Here is a 13,440-nt window from a genome sequence, read left to right as displayed (position 1 = left end):
GCAGAGTAACTGAAAGAACAGTTCAGCTTCTCCTAGGAATGTCTAGTAATGCCTATCACTGTAATGCTGCCTTTAGTAATGCTGAGGGACAAGCTGACAGCTTTGCTTTCAGCAGAGATTATTTTTTTGACAGTAAGAGACTTGCTGATAAAGTGGAGGGCAGATCCAAATCTAGCCATCCTCACATTTTCTAGGATCTTTTAACAAAGAACCCGAAGTGTTCTTGTCACACTGAATTCCCCAAGCAGTTGGGGATTTATGGGTACTTTAAAGATTCCCCTTGTACTGTTCTGCGAGTATCTACACTGCATAGCTGTCTTCCTCCGTACCTCCTTCTTTAGTACATTTGTGGTCATATTGTTAAACATATGTTATAAAACACAAGGAGTATGCTCTACAGCTAAATTTACGTTAGCATATGATCCTTAATTCCCATTTCTGGGTGTTATTCCCATTTTACATGGGTGTAGTCCAGCTGGCACCTCTGAAAACGTTCCTGTCATAAAGTACTAAAAGTGAAGAGGAGGCTGAAATCCCATTTAAGCACACACTGTGAAGAAAAGGATTTTGTTCTGATGTCACATGAAGTATTAAAAATTATCCCAGTCTGCAAAGTTACAGTCTCTCCAGCAATAAGGAAGAATCTTTTCAGTGGGATGTGAAGCAAGTATTTTAAGTGGTGGATCCCAAACCTTAGAGGTAGAGCAGAAATCACTAAGCAGTTGGTTTCATCGGTTAAGACATTTAAGTTATTGCTGGTGATGGCACTAGAGAAGAAAGCAAAATATCTGGCAAAACAGTTCCCTTTACCTCAGCCAGCTGGCACAAAAGGAAAACTTGTTGAACAGTATGGATGCAGGGAGCTGCAGTCAGGACCATGATTTTTGCAGGCAGCAAAGTTGCTGTGTTTCCCATCTTGCTGTCCCTCCCATTGTTCCCTGCCCACCTACACACACAGCTGCTCCCTGCCCAGGCAGCCCTGGTGTCCACCAGTGTCCAAAAATTTGAGGAACGCAGCCCCACAGTGCTGTGGCCAGTGCTGCGCCAGCCACTGGAACACGTGCTGTTTACAAAATACTGCTCTAAATATTCCCTGGTGCCATGGAGAACAGAAGTGTAAGGCAACAAAGGCAACAGAAGGAGATTTCTTGCCTTTTTTATGAATTGCAGGAAAGGTAGGAGGTTATTTCTAGCACAGTTTTTACTGGGAGCAGTGGCTTACCTAAGCAGTGATCACTTGCATTCAGTCTGCTCCTTTGAGCCTTGGGCAGAGCAAGTGGACCCAGGCACTCAGCAGGCTTGTGGCACAGCTTGGGTTTCCTTGGCTTTCTTCAGTGCACTCCCAAGCCCAGCTGATTCACTTAGGTACAGTAACAGAGAGGATTAAGGCTAAACCTGATTTGTAATAAGGAATCCTATAGCACAAAGCTTCGGAATTTTGTCTCAAGCAGTTAAAAAACCATCAGTTTTCCAGGGTATCCTTGGGCCCAGGCTGTGGCTGTTGTTCTTCCTCATGTGCTTTTGACCAAAATACGCAGTAGTCTTACAGGCTGGCTTCCAACCAAATTCATCTTGTAGTCTCTCCCACCACTGTATGGGACCAGCATACTCTGATTTGGGTGGATGTTCAGAAGGAATTTTCTCAAGAGGACAGAGAGGTCTAACATCAGCAATTCAAATGAAAAATGGTGCATACTTGCTGTGATGTGGTTCAGCTGTCTGCAGGGCCTTGGCAGTAGCAATCTTGTTGTGAGTTCAGTGGTGAACTCTAAATTTTGGCAGCTGTGGTCCAGTATTTCCACTCGTCTTTCCATGCATGGTGTCAGCCAGCATCTGACTCTTTGGAGAGTGGCTGACTGTTGAATACTTACATCACTGGCTCGCTGTTAAACAGGAGAGGTGAATTACTCACCAACAACACTGAAAGGTTCCCAACACTTTCTTCACCTCCATCTCACCAGCACTGCCGGGTCCCAGGCTTTGGGAACAACAATCCAGGTTGGTGGAAACAGAAACCCACCTCTGTCAGGGGAGGAAGAGCTGGTCTGTGAACTGCTTCAGGAGCTTGACCCCTCAGATCAATGGGTCTTGACAATACCCATTTGAGGGTGTTGAGAGAGCTGGATGGTTTCACTGTGAGTCTGCTCTCCATAATCTTTGAGAAGTCATGGAGATCAGGGGACATCAGAGAAGGCTACAAGAAGGCTAAAGTCACCCGCATCTACAAGAAGAGCTCAAAGGAGGATCCAGGAGATTCTGGCCTATTGGTAATACTTCAGCTCCTGGGAAAGTTACCAAAGGAATCCACCTGGGAGCTATCACAAGATAAATGAAACAGGTGATTGGGAAAAGCCATCACGGATTCACCAAGGGCAAATCGTGCTTGACAGAGCTGATCACCTTCTGTGGCAAAGGAAGTGCTTGGTTCAAGTGGGGCAGGCGGTGCACAGTGTTTACCTGGATTCTCCAGGGATTTCCATATGGTTTCCCACAAGCCTCCTCCTCGGGAAAAGGACACATTATGGACAGACACATGGTCTGTGCAGTGGTGAGGAACTGGCTGGCAGGGAGCACCCAGGGGGTGCTGGCAAACAGCTCCTCTTCAGGCTGGTGACCTGTCACAAGCAGGGTCCCCCAGGGATCGATATTGGGCCCAACACTGTTTAATATCCTCACAGGTGATCTGGGTGATGGGACCAAGGGCACCCTGATGAGGTTTGCCAATGATTCCAAACTGAGTGGGGAAGGGGACACTTCAGAAGGGAGACCCACCCTGCAGGAAGACCTGGATAGGCTGGAAGAGTGGACTACTTGAACCTTATGAAGCTCAACAAGGACAAGTGTACAGTCCTGCACCTTGGACACCTCAGAAAAAAATAATCTGGGGGTGAAGCACGGGCTGTATGCGATCTGCCTGGCTGGAAGCAGCTCTGTGGAAAGGGCCCTAGGTATCCTGGTGGACAACAAGCTCAATATGAGCAAACAGTGCTGCTGTGGTAGAGATCCAACAGGATGGTGGGATACACCAACAAGGGCACCACCAGCAGAGATAAAGAATCATAATCCTGTTCTACTTACTGCTTGTCCAGGCCATTGCTCGTTGCAGGCCACACCTGGAATACTGTGTGCAGTTTTGGTCCCCGCAATACAAAAATATATAGACAAGCTGGAGGGAGTCCAGAGAAGGGCCACAAAGATGATCAAAGGACTGGGAAGGCTGCCGTATGAGGAAAGGCTGAGAGAGCTGGGTTTGTTCAGCACTGAGAAAATGAGGCTTAGGGGAGGCCGTGTATCACCATGTTCCAGTATTTAAAGGGTAGCTACGAAGATGGAGACTCCCTTTTTACAAGGAATTGCATGGAAAAGGTGAGGCAGTAATTGTCACTCTTGGGGAGATTCCAATTTCTGTGATCATTCCATGAACTCACTGGAGGAGAAGCAGCTGCAGAAAGCAGGCTGCTCAGACCTGGGGGATGGATGATGTCTGTAGCTCTCTCATTGCCCTTCTAACTGGGTAGAATTGTGAATTATTCAGAAAAACAATATTGAGTGTGATACTTGCTCAACATGACTGCAAGAGGCTGTGACCTAGGGCTGTGTTCATATTACCAACAGTGTTCCCATGGATTTTTGGTAGGGAAGGAGATGCTTTGTAGCATTGGAATATGATGTGTTAGGAGGGCCCTATTTCTCTCCTGTGGTGACTTCACTGGGTGCAGCTGGTCCTCAAATGTGTTTTGAAGTAGTTTCTCATTAGGATCAACTCATGGGAAGTAACAGATGGTGAAGTGAGACTAAATTGGTGAGAACGTTGTGCTCCGTTAATGCTCTTTCTCTCTATAAATAATAGCTGGGGAGTGGAGCAGGAATGAAGACGCTGTTATGCTTGTGGCTACCTCTGCTGCTACGTGGATGTTACATGATGCCTTCCAGCATGTTTGGTCAGCAATAGAAAGGAGCAGAAGGAATTTGCCAGCCCTTTCACAAGGGCAAAAATATTGGAATTCGACTGCAGAACAAATAAAATCTTGAAGGAATGCTCGAAGACTTACAAGGGGAAACAAGTGTGGGAGACAATTTTGCATTAACAGTCTTTTCAACTTCTTCCTATGAAAGTCAGTGAAACAAAACCCAGCATCTCTCCTCTGATATTCTCAGTAAGTCTCCAATTTTTTAGTGTTTACTTCTACCCTAAAATCTTCCTTTGAAATACATGTATCTTAATGAGACTTAACTTTCTGTGGTTCAGACAATCCTGGCTTGTTGTCAGGCACACTTCACAGCTGGGAGCAACTAGCAGGAGAATCACTGTGGCTTTACCAGCCTTTTGGAATGCCACAAGTGGCTGCTTCCAGCTATCACCTGTACCTTCCCATTTCTTTGTGTGCCACAGTGTGAATGTGTGTGAGTCTGGCATCCACTGACTGGAAGTTTTACGTTCAAATCTGCATCTGCCATTCCAGCGCAGATATTGGCAGCAGCTCTAGCATCTTTGTCTTGAATGACATCTCCTGCAACTTTGGTCTTTAGTGATTTCATGTTTTCAGGACACAGCAATGAAAAGCTTTGCAAAAAATAATTCCTCCGGACAATTTTTTTCTGGACTTGTCATCCTGTGCCATGAACTTCCCTTACAGGCCATTTTGTACACTTTTTTGCAGACCTTTTTCACTGCCCTGCAAGACATACGCTTCTGTTAGCAATCCTCTTGAGGTGTTAGCCAGGATAAAATCCTGCTCTGTTTCCCGTGCTAGTCCTAACTCCACAGTGGAAGCAGGTGCTCATACTATTAAAAACAAGCAACACAAAGCGGAAAAACCCGATAGTTTTTCTAAACTTTGATTTGCAGGGGGACATATGGATCTCTGAACAGCTCAGAGACTAAGGAGATAGAGTTCCTCCAGGGATCTTTTATCATAAAAGCAGCTTAAGTGACTCACTCTTTCCCGAGGATATTCTTAAAACAACCCCACTCAGTTCGTCTTTTAGTGGTCAGAAAGATTTATTTTCAAAAAAAAAGAGAGGAAAAAAACATCTTTTGAAAAATGTCGATGGCCTTATTTCCAGGGATCTGGGCTGTATTAAAGGTCCGTACGGCTCACTAATGCATGGGCTGACTGGCACTATCTTCACTCAGGCAAGTGCTCCAGTGAAAAATTCAGTGCTATTTTTAGTTCCCTTACAACAAACTGCTTGATTGTAAGGCCTGGGGAACCGTGACACCGTGATCGTGAGGGGTCTGCTGGAAAAGGCAGAAGGACGAGGCACGGCAGCGTGCTGGCTACGCTGGGGACTCCGGCTGATGCACAGGGGAACACGCCAGGAGCAGGTACTTTAAATCATCTCCTAAGCCTTGGTCTGCCCACGAAATGAAGCTGCTGGCCAGAGTCAGGGCATGAAAGCGTTAGCTGGCTGGCTCTATCTGCTCCTGCCCTTAAAGATTTCATTCCATAAATTCCTGTCCTGACCGTCAGCTCTTAAGTCGTCTCTTCTCGTTTCCTAGCCTTTTCTGGGATTTTGCAGGATCTTTAGGCAAGTTAGCAAATGGTAGTAGCGGGAGAGAGATAAGTTTCCCGAGCGGAAGGCGTCGTGCTCTGGTGGAAGCCCGGCCGTGGCAGTGCCTGGGTGAGTAGCCGGGAACAAGTAGGAGCTGCAGTAGGCAGAGGACGCGGCCGGCCGGGGGTCGCTCCGAGCGGCCGGAGGGGCTGGAGCGGAGCGTGTCCGAGTGCGTGCGGCCCCCGGCGCCGCTGACGCCCGGCCCGCCGGACCCCGCCTCGGCCGCGGCGCTCCCCGCAGGTCGGTCCCCGGCGCGGGCGGTCGGTCCCCGGCGCGGGCGGTCGGTCCCCGGCGCGGGCAGCCGGTCCCGGGGGGCTCAGGGACCGCTCCTGGGCGCGGTGGTTGCCATTCCTGGGCGGTGGAGTCACGGGCGGGACGGGCGCCAGCGGGCGGGCAGGCGCGCCCGGCCGCGGCTCCCGGGGCTGCTCGGGCTCGGCCGCCGGCGAGCGCCGGTGCCAGGTGAGCGCGGGGAGGCTCCGCGGCGCCCCTGTCCCGGAGGGACGGCAGCTTTGCCGTGTCACCGCCGGCGGGATGAGCCGCCGGCTGCATCCCGCCCGCCTCCTGGCCGCTTTCAAGAGCTGGTGCTGTGTCACAGCCTCTGCCAGCGTGCCGTAAGAAGGAGGATCCCGGCCTGCTGGGATGCGGGAGCGCCCCGCTTTCGCGCGGTGCTGGAGCTGCAGCTGGGCTCGGCAGGGAAAGTTGTGCGTGTGTAAAGTGCCGTGGGGAGCGGGGCAGTGCTTTGCTGTCTCGCATTTGCACCCTTTTGTTTCAACTCGGCTGTGCAAGCGCGAATTCCTTGCTTCAGAGTAAGACCCAGGCTTCGGAGTGAGCCTTGATGCAGTTGAGCTGCATTGCTGTGTTTTAAAATAACTACATGTGTTTCACCCTTAATGATACCATTATCTTAAAATAGCACGATGTGCTGCCTCCCTTGAGTTACTTGGTAGAAAAAACAAGGAAGGGGAACCGCTGAATTCCCATGAACTCTGTGTTTTAGAGATCCTGCTAGGTTTTCAGCATGCTGAGCTGCTGTCGCAGCCTTCTCTGTGTAGTAGAAATGTGCATTACTAAAGTGATCTGTGCTGCTGTGGTCACGTTCTCTGCCCTAGCTGTGCTTAAGGTACATTTGAAAAGACAGGTGAAGTGGCATTTCTATGATGGGGTTGTCAGTGTACTCCTGCTAGATCTGTGCATTTGTACGTTAACAGTGCAGATGGTGCAAGCAGAGTAGCTATAGCATGTGTTGGCTTATGTTTGCATGAACTGAGATCAAATAATTAGCTAATAATCAATCATGCTCATGTGAGATGAAATAGTTAATGTTTTGGTTCTTGTCTAAAAGAAATAATTCCAAGATTAAGATTTAAATACCCTGTTTTGTTTTCATTGGTTCTGGCCAGCCCAGGTTTTTATCCTCCAGAAATAGTCATCAGCACTAGTTACTAAAACCAAGGCAAGTAGAATGAAAAGTCAGTTACTCCATGGCCTGAATTCAGTAAACTGAGTCTGTATGGTCTAGAACTTGTCATAGTTTCAGAGTAATTAAGATGAATTAATTGGGTTTTCTTCTGGCAGAAAGTAGAGGTGCATGAGATTTTACTAAAACTTCAGTGACAAATGTTTTAGTGTTAGGTCACTTCTCTGGGATGTGCTGTACATGTCAGCATAGATGAAAGCTCCGTGTTTGCTTATGGTGATCAAGTGCACAACTTACCAACTGCTGGGAAGGTTGACTGGGTATGTTTTCATCAGTGTTGTGTCTTCCTGACTACTCCTCCTGGTATCCTGAGTGTTTTGTGGGCAGGTACCACACAAACCATTTCTAGAAATACTCACTGTCATGTTGTAGTGTTTGTGTTTGCACCGAGGATACTTGTTCACAGTACAGTCCTGATACCTTCTAGGTAAACAGTGCAGTTCCTGTCTGGCATGTGCTGGAATCAGCCTGGTACAGGGGACACTCTGTGTGAGTACCTTCATCATCTAATTTCGGTACTCTGGTACCTCTGTGTTGGAAAGACACGTGGCCCTCAAAGCAAAAGACAAATGCCATCACCTCAGAGGTACTGCAGTTTTTCTCAACTGCCTGCAGATGCTGTCCACTACCCTGCTTGAGGACAGCTCAAAGTAGCAGCAGGAGAGTTGGTTTTTGGTTATGCAAATATGAGAGATAAGGGGAAGGGAGTTGCAATGCTTCTGAGAACTCTTAAGAAGTGAGCACGTGTTTACACAATATTTGGATATAAAACCCCTCTTCTCTCTTCCCCCACACCGTTAAGCCTTTTAATTAGGTCAGTGGGTGAGATGCTGTGCTGCTGGTCATGCATCATGCCCTGAGATCAGTCAGAGAAGGTGGCCCTGAAGGGTGTATTGTAGCACCCTGATTCTTGAGCTGCTCATGGATGTTGTAGAGCTCCCTTCCTCTGCTCTGCAGGATGACCTGCTGCGGCCTCTGGCCTTCTCTTTCCTAAATGGGGTCACACTTGTACTTTAGTGTCTGTGCAGGTTCTGAGACAGGGCAGAAATCTCATTTGAAGGAGGTGGAGTATCTTTCTGTCTTTATTGTCCCAGCTGGGAAGTGATGGATTGCACATAAGCTCTGCACCTGATAATCTCTTGCGGGCTATGAATCGAAGCAATGCAGCTGAAATGGAAACTGTAAAGTCCAGACTGACATTGTCATTTAAATGTCCATTCAGAGAAATACAGGTTTCTGAGCTATGACTAAACATGAACAGTTGTCAAATTCATTCTCATGTCCTCTAAATGCAGAGCAATAAATCACAGTTACCTCATTTGTTTAAAAACAACTTTCTGGGGCTTTTTGATGTTTTTTCCCCCCTGATCTTTGTTAGCTAATTCAAGTAGAAGTGGCTTATTAATTTAACATCATTTTCTAATGAATCCAGCTCATCCTTAAGTCTGATACAAAACCAAACTCATTTTAATAATTAAATGAAGTTACTGACTTTTCTGTCTGTGAATGTCAGATGTAGCAGATTACTTAACCTGGACATTATCCATAGACTGCAGCTCTTCTTCCAAGCCATAGTTATGAAGTGTGCTAACACCATGCATGTAAAAAGTTGTAAGTTTTCAGCGTTCATTTCTGCTGGGAGCGGAGCAATTATAACCTTCTCTTGGCAACAGATTTTGTGAATAATGCAGTTTTTTATATTTAATGATGAAAGTGTCAGACTGTCAAAATGACCAGGAACATGTTGGGGTCATTCAGGTTGTCACAAGAGCTGCTCTGTGATGCCTCTGAAACCATCCCCTTTTCCAGGTATGCAGATAAATCCTGGACCTGTGCACTTTTCAACCCATCTGGCAGCAGGGTAAAGAGGGAGCTTTGTATACAAAACTAAAGAAATCCAGTTTCTCTGCATGGGAAAAGTGTCAGAGAATACCTGAGCCGACATTTTACACTTAGTCATAAATAAAAATGGGGCAGCTAGAAGCAGCAAAGAATGTGAAAAATAAGTGTCATATGTTTAGAGATGGGATGGGCTAGAACAGAGTAGAAATAGAACAGAATTTTTCATTTGGAAGGACCTACAAATGGTCATCCAGTCCAACTGCCTGACCACTTCACTTGACCAAAAGTTAAAGTATGTTATTAAGGGCATTGTCCAAATGCATCAGTCTTGAAGCGTCAACCGCGTATCTGGGAAGGCTCTTCTAGTGTTTAGTGTAACCACCTTCTCAGTAAAGAAATGCTTCCTCATGTCCAGTCTGAATGTCCCCTAATGCAGCTTTGAACCATTCTCATGCAGGAAAATACAGGCAATACTCATCTGTCTGTGTGCTAGGAGTGCTTCCTGAAAATGTGTGGAAGAGCTAACAGCATCCAGCAGTTGTTTCAGCTTCCTTGTTTGCAGTCTGCTTCAGGCTTCATTTGGTTTCCTTTATTCTCCCCCTGGGATATCTCCATTGCAAATGAGTTGGATTTGTAATGAGGAAGTACTAGGTTTCCAATATTAAGTGAACAAAGCCCCCAAATGTTTCCTCTAACAGTAAAAATTCACCATTCTTGTCTGTGGATTTTAAACTTCAGCCAGTTAGGGAGCCAATTGATGGTGTTGTGTTACCAGAGGAAAGAGATAGTGTATTTTGGCACCATTTGTTCATGTCCTCCCATTGAGATCTTTGTTTCAGTATAAAGGAAAAGGAGAGTTAGTGGCTTTGGACGTCTCTATTGCTGTGTGCTACTAACATGAAAACTAATAAAATGATAGGTTGAAGGTGTAAAATACAAGCCCAGAGTGACTTAAAATACGGAAGAGATGGCTGTGCAATTGGAGCTTGCAATAAATGGTCAAAAATAAAGTGGAAAAATCTATCCTTATTAAATGTGGTATGTGCCATATATTTATTCAGGCACTCAGAATCAGGAGACCTGTGGCTGCTTGAAATGAGAAATGTCTTCTCAGGAAATATTTTTTTCATTTAAACTTAATTTGAGTAGGTTTGAAAGTAGAATTCATTCTTGTGGAATTAGATTATGCCCTGGTTGTTTTATTTCCTTCTTCTATATCATCTTGTCTTTCTCAGTTCCACAAATAGCTTTTTCATCTTGGTTGCCACTGGCAAAAGCCTGTAAGTAGGATTTTTTGGACACATACGAGTGAATCAGAAATGCTGTGGTTGGAAGTTTTGCAGTCATTAGAAGGAGGCCTGGAGCAATAGAAGGTCAATTGGCCAGATTTAAGCCAACTCAGAAGTTGTGGTTTTTCTTTGTTTTGGTTTTTTTTCTGAAACAGCATGGTAATGGTGAGGAATCTCAGTGCTGAATCACAGTATCATCTGCCCTTCTTCAGCCTATGGAAGCTGTACCTCACGTGCTCTTCCTTCAGAAGTCAGGGTGCACACCTTACCCAGATCACACTATGATCACCCAGTGACCATTACTGGCAGGAATGAATCTTGGGCCACAACCAGTGCATTTAAGTACTGACATCCTGAGGGGAACAAATGAGCATGGGCTCGTCTTTTGTCATTTTTCTGCCTCCAAAAGATGGGAGGATAGACTGGGAAATACAGATCTTGTTTTGCCTTTCCCTTGGCATACGCTGATATATGGTAGAGCCTGTGCCTTTGTGGCTGGGAGAGGTGAGGGGTAGGACACTGCCTAAGAGCACAAGAAGCTAATGGAAGCAGTGGAGCAATAGAAAGAAGATGCTGAGATCCTTCACCAAAGAATTTCTTACCTTAAGCAGTTATTGTCTGGTCCTAAAAGGCCGTGAGGCAACTGGTGGGATCTCTCTGCTTTATAAATGGCTTTGAAAACCCTGAACAGTGTGATGTTCATCAGGCAAAACAGGAAGGTCAGCTGTGCAAGTGCATCAGTACCTCCTGTACTCCTTCCCAACCTTCCAAAGCCTGACCTAACACCCTGAGGTTCACACGTGGTATAGAGAGGACTCTTAAGGGAAAAGAAAAAAACGGTGTGGGGATTTGACGCAGAGAAGATGATGAATTGCATAAGCTTCTGGTAACCTTAAGGGCACCTAAGTGAACTGTCAAAAACTTTCTTTGGGCCAGCTTTCCAGCAGGAGTACAGCTGCACAGTGCCCAGGGTCTCCTGGGAGGGTCATCCTCACCTGACAGGCCTCCCTCTCTAAAGGTGCTTAAGTTGTGGACCCGACTGCATTTGAATCCTTCTGCTTAGCAAAAGGATCCCGAGGCAGCAGTGGGTACTTGTGAAATGGTGCAATCACTGCTGTGTAATTATTCCATCAGTGCCTCTGAAGTATTTGCCCTGATCCGTGACTTGACTTGTGATGCTGGCTGGTCCGGCTGGCAGCTGGCAAGTTTTAAGTCGGGGCATGGGATCTTGCTTCAGTGTGAAATCCCCTGGGGGCAAAATCTACAGCTAACCCAGCAGATGGATGTGGTAGAAGCCTGTCCCCTGTCCTTGCATGCACCTCCTGCCCCTGTCTGCCTGTTGTTTGCTCCCCTGCAACTCAGGAGATCCTATCCTTCAACCCTGTAAGAACCCAGGCACTGGTAGCTTTCAGCTTCTGTACTGCAAGGAGCCAATTTCTGCTTTTAACACCAAATCTGAAAGGAGGCTTTTACTTAAAGATAGCATTAAGTAGTAGTGAAAGACATTTCTGCTTATGCTTGTGTGGGCCCTCATTCTGCCTTTTTAAAGCAGATAATACCCTAACTTTTATAGTTAGTGGTTTCTGACAGGTATCACTGATTGCAAATCACCTTATTTATCTATTTAGATTCCTTCCAGCTCACTGAGTAGCATGTGAAATTACTGCCTTTCTCATGAGTGTCCTGTAAAATTTCATTTAAGATGTGGTGGGAGACCATGTTGTAGTTATTTAAATTACAACTTTTTTTCTTTAAATGGGATGCTTATTTGACACACCTCATTTCAGATATGACCTTTGTGTCTCTGCCGGTACATTTTCTGAGTTTATGACGCACTTCGCATTCCTATAAAGCCTTTCACTGGGTGTTCTTAAGACTCTTTACAACCTTTAATTAACTGAAATACTGTGTCTCCCCTGTGAGGTCAGTCAATATTCTTAATTGCTTTTTGCAGAAAGAGGAAAATACGGTAGAAAAATTTTAAAGGAATTCACCAATGCTGGGTGAAAAGCTAGTGAAGAGGCAGGAGCAGAGGCTGCGATTCCTGAGCCCTCTTTGGTGTGCACCATTTCTCTTTCTTACATAAGCATGCATAGGAACGATGTAACCCAGCAGAGTGAGGCAAGATGTAGGTCAGGTTTCTTTTGTCAGTACATCTTCTGCTTTTTGACCTGTAAGTTGCTGAAAGCAACAAAAGCCTATGGATGAGGGAGTCTTTTCAAAACTGGTTTAAAAAGCAACAAGCAACCCTTGAAAGCCTCAATCCCCTCTAAAGAGCTATTTTTAGGAAGCTAAATCAAAGAACAGTCCCCTGGGGGGGTCTGTACACGAAGTTTCTGTCTGGCTGCCTTTGGATGCCTTAAAGTTTTAATGCACTTGTCAGGCTGTCGCCTTTTGTGCCGGGTGAAAACATGGACCGGACTGAGCGGGCTGTCGGGGACAGACCCTTCTTCAAGGCTGCTGGTGCCAGGCCCAGTAACTGGAGGTTTGGGAAGAGGCAATGTGCAGTGTTAAGATGACTTTCAGTCCCATTTTGATCAAAGGATGTTGTTCACTCTGTCCTGAGTTAAAGGGGAAAGAGATTTCCACTGTGTTGTTGTTGGCTACTTTATCAGAAAAATGGCAGCACATAGAACCTTGAGCAGAAATTACCATATGTACTGATAACAATATAAATGTGATGCCTAGTTTTAAGGACCACCAAGGAAGGAGGCTTAACAGGGCATTTTTGTCCTTTCACAGCTGTGTGAAAAAGTTGTGTCTGTCCCTTCAACCATGCTCCACACCACGTGGAAGTTCTTTTTTACCCTTGAGTACCTGGTGGTTTTTTTTTTTCCTGAAAGGAGAATGGCTCTAATGACAATGTTGTAAGGACTTTGAGGCTTTATTCTGCATTTGAACATCCTCAATGCTGGGGCAAGAGGGGACAGCACAAGCTGCTCTGTTGTTGAGAGAGAAGGGAATAAGCCTTATCTCCTGTTGTTATTGCTGTTGATGTCAGAGTGGCAGTGCAGAAGTGCCATGGGAAGACAGTCCTTGCTGCTGGTGCTCTGAAACACTTCACTGGGAGCTGAAGCGCCACTGGCTTTGTACAAAATGGGCTCTTGACTGTGAAAGTTGCAAAGAAGCCAGGAGCAGCTGGGACAAGGAAGCAAAACCTTCATTTCCTGAAGCCCTTGGCAGTGGTTGTACCGCTTTCTTTTACCCAGCACACATTAAACTGTAACTGCAGTCACGCAACAACAAATTGGATGAGCTGATTTAGGTGAAAGGAGA

General features: G+C 46.0%; 1 protein-coding gene across 4 annotated transcripts in view; it reads left to right on the top strand.

Moving 5' to 3' along the window:
- The window catches only part of ARHGAP24 (Rho GTPase activating protein 24), a 185,071-nt gene that overhangs the window by 108,494 nt on the left and 63,137 nt on the right, over positions 1-13,440 (top strand). The window contains exon 1 of one of the 4 annotated variants that reach the window (XM_010411962.4): positions 5,188-5,329. The exons of the other annotated variants lie outside the window; for them this stretch is intronic. The gene's annotated coding sequence lies outside the window, so the exon portion shown is untranslated. Of the gene's footprint in view, positions 1-5,187; positions 5,330-13,440 lie in introns of those variants that run through there. 4 annotated transcript variants of the gene reach the window in all.

Source organism: Corvus cornix, chromosome 4 (assembly GCF_000738735.6).
Source record: "Corvus cornix cornix isolate S_Up_H32 chromosome 4, ASM73873v5, whole genome shotgun sequence".
Taxonomy (NCBI): domain Eukaryota; kingdom Metazoa; phylum Chordata; class Aves; order Passeriformes; family Corvidae; genus Corvus; species Corvus cornix.
The sequence above is the reverse complement of the archived record's forward strand: the minus strand, read 5'-3'. Positions and strand labels throughout refer to the sequence as shown.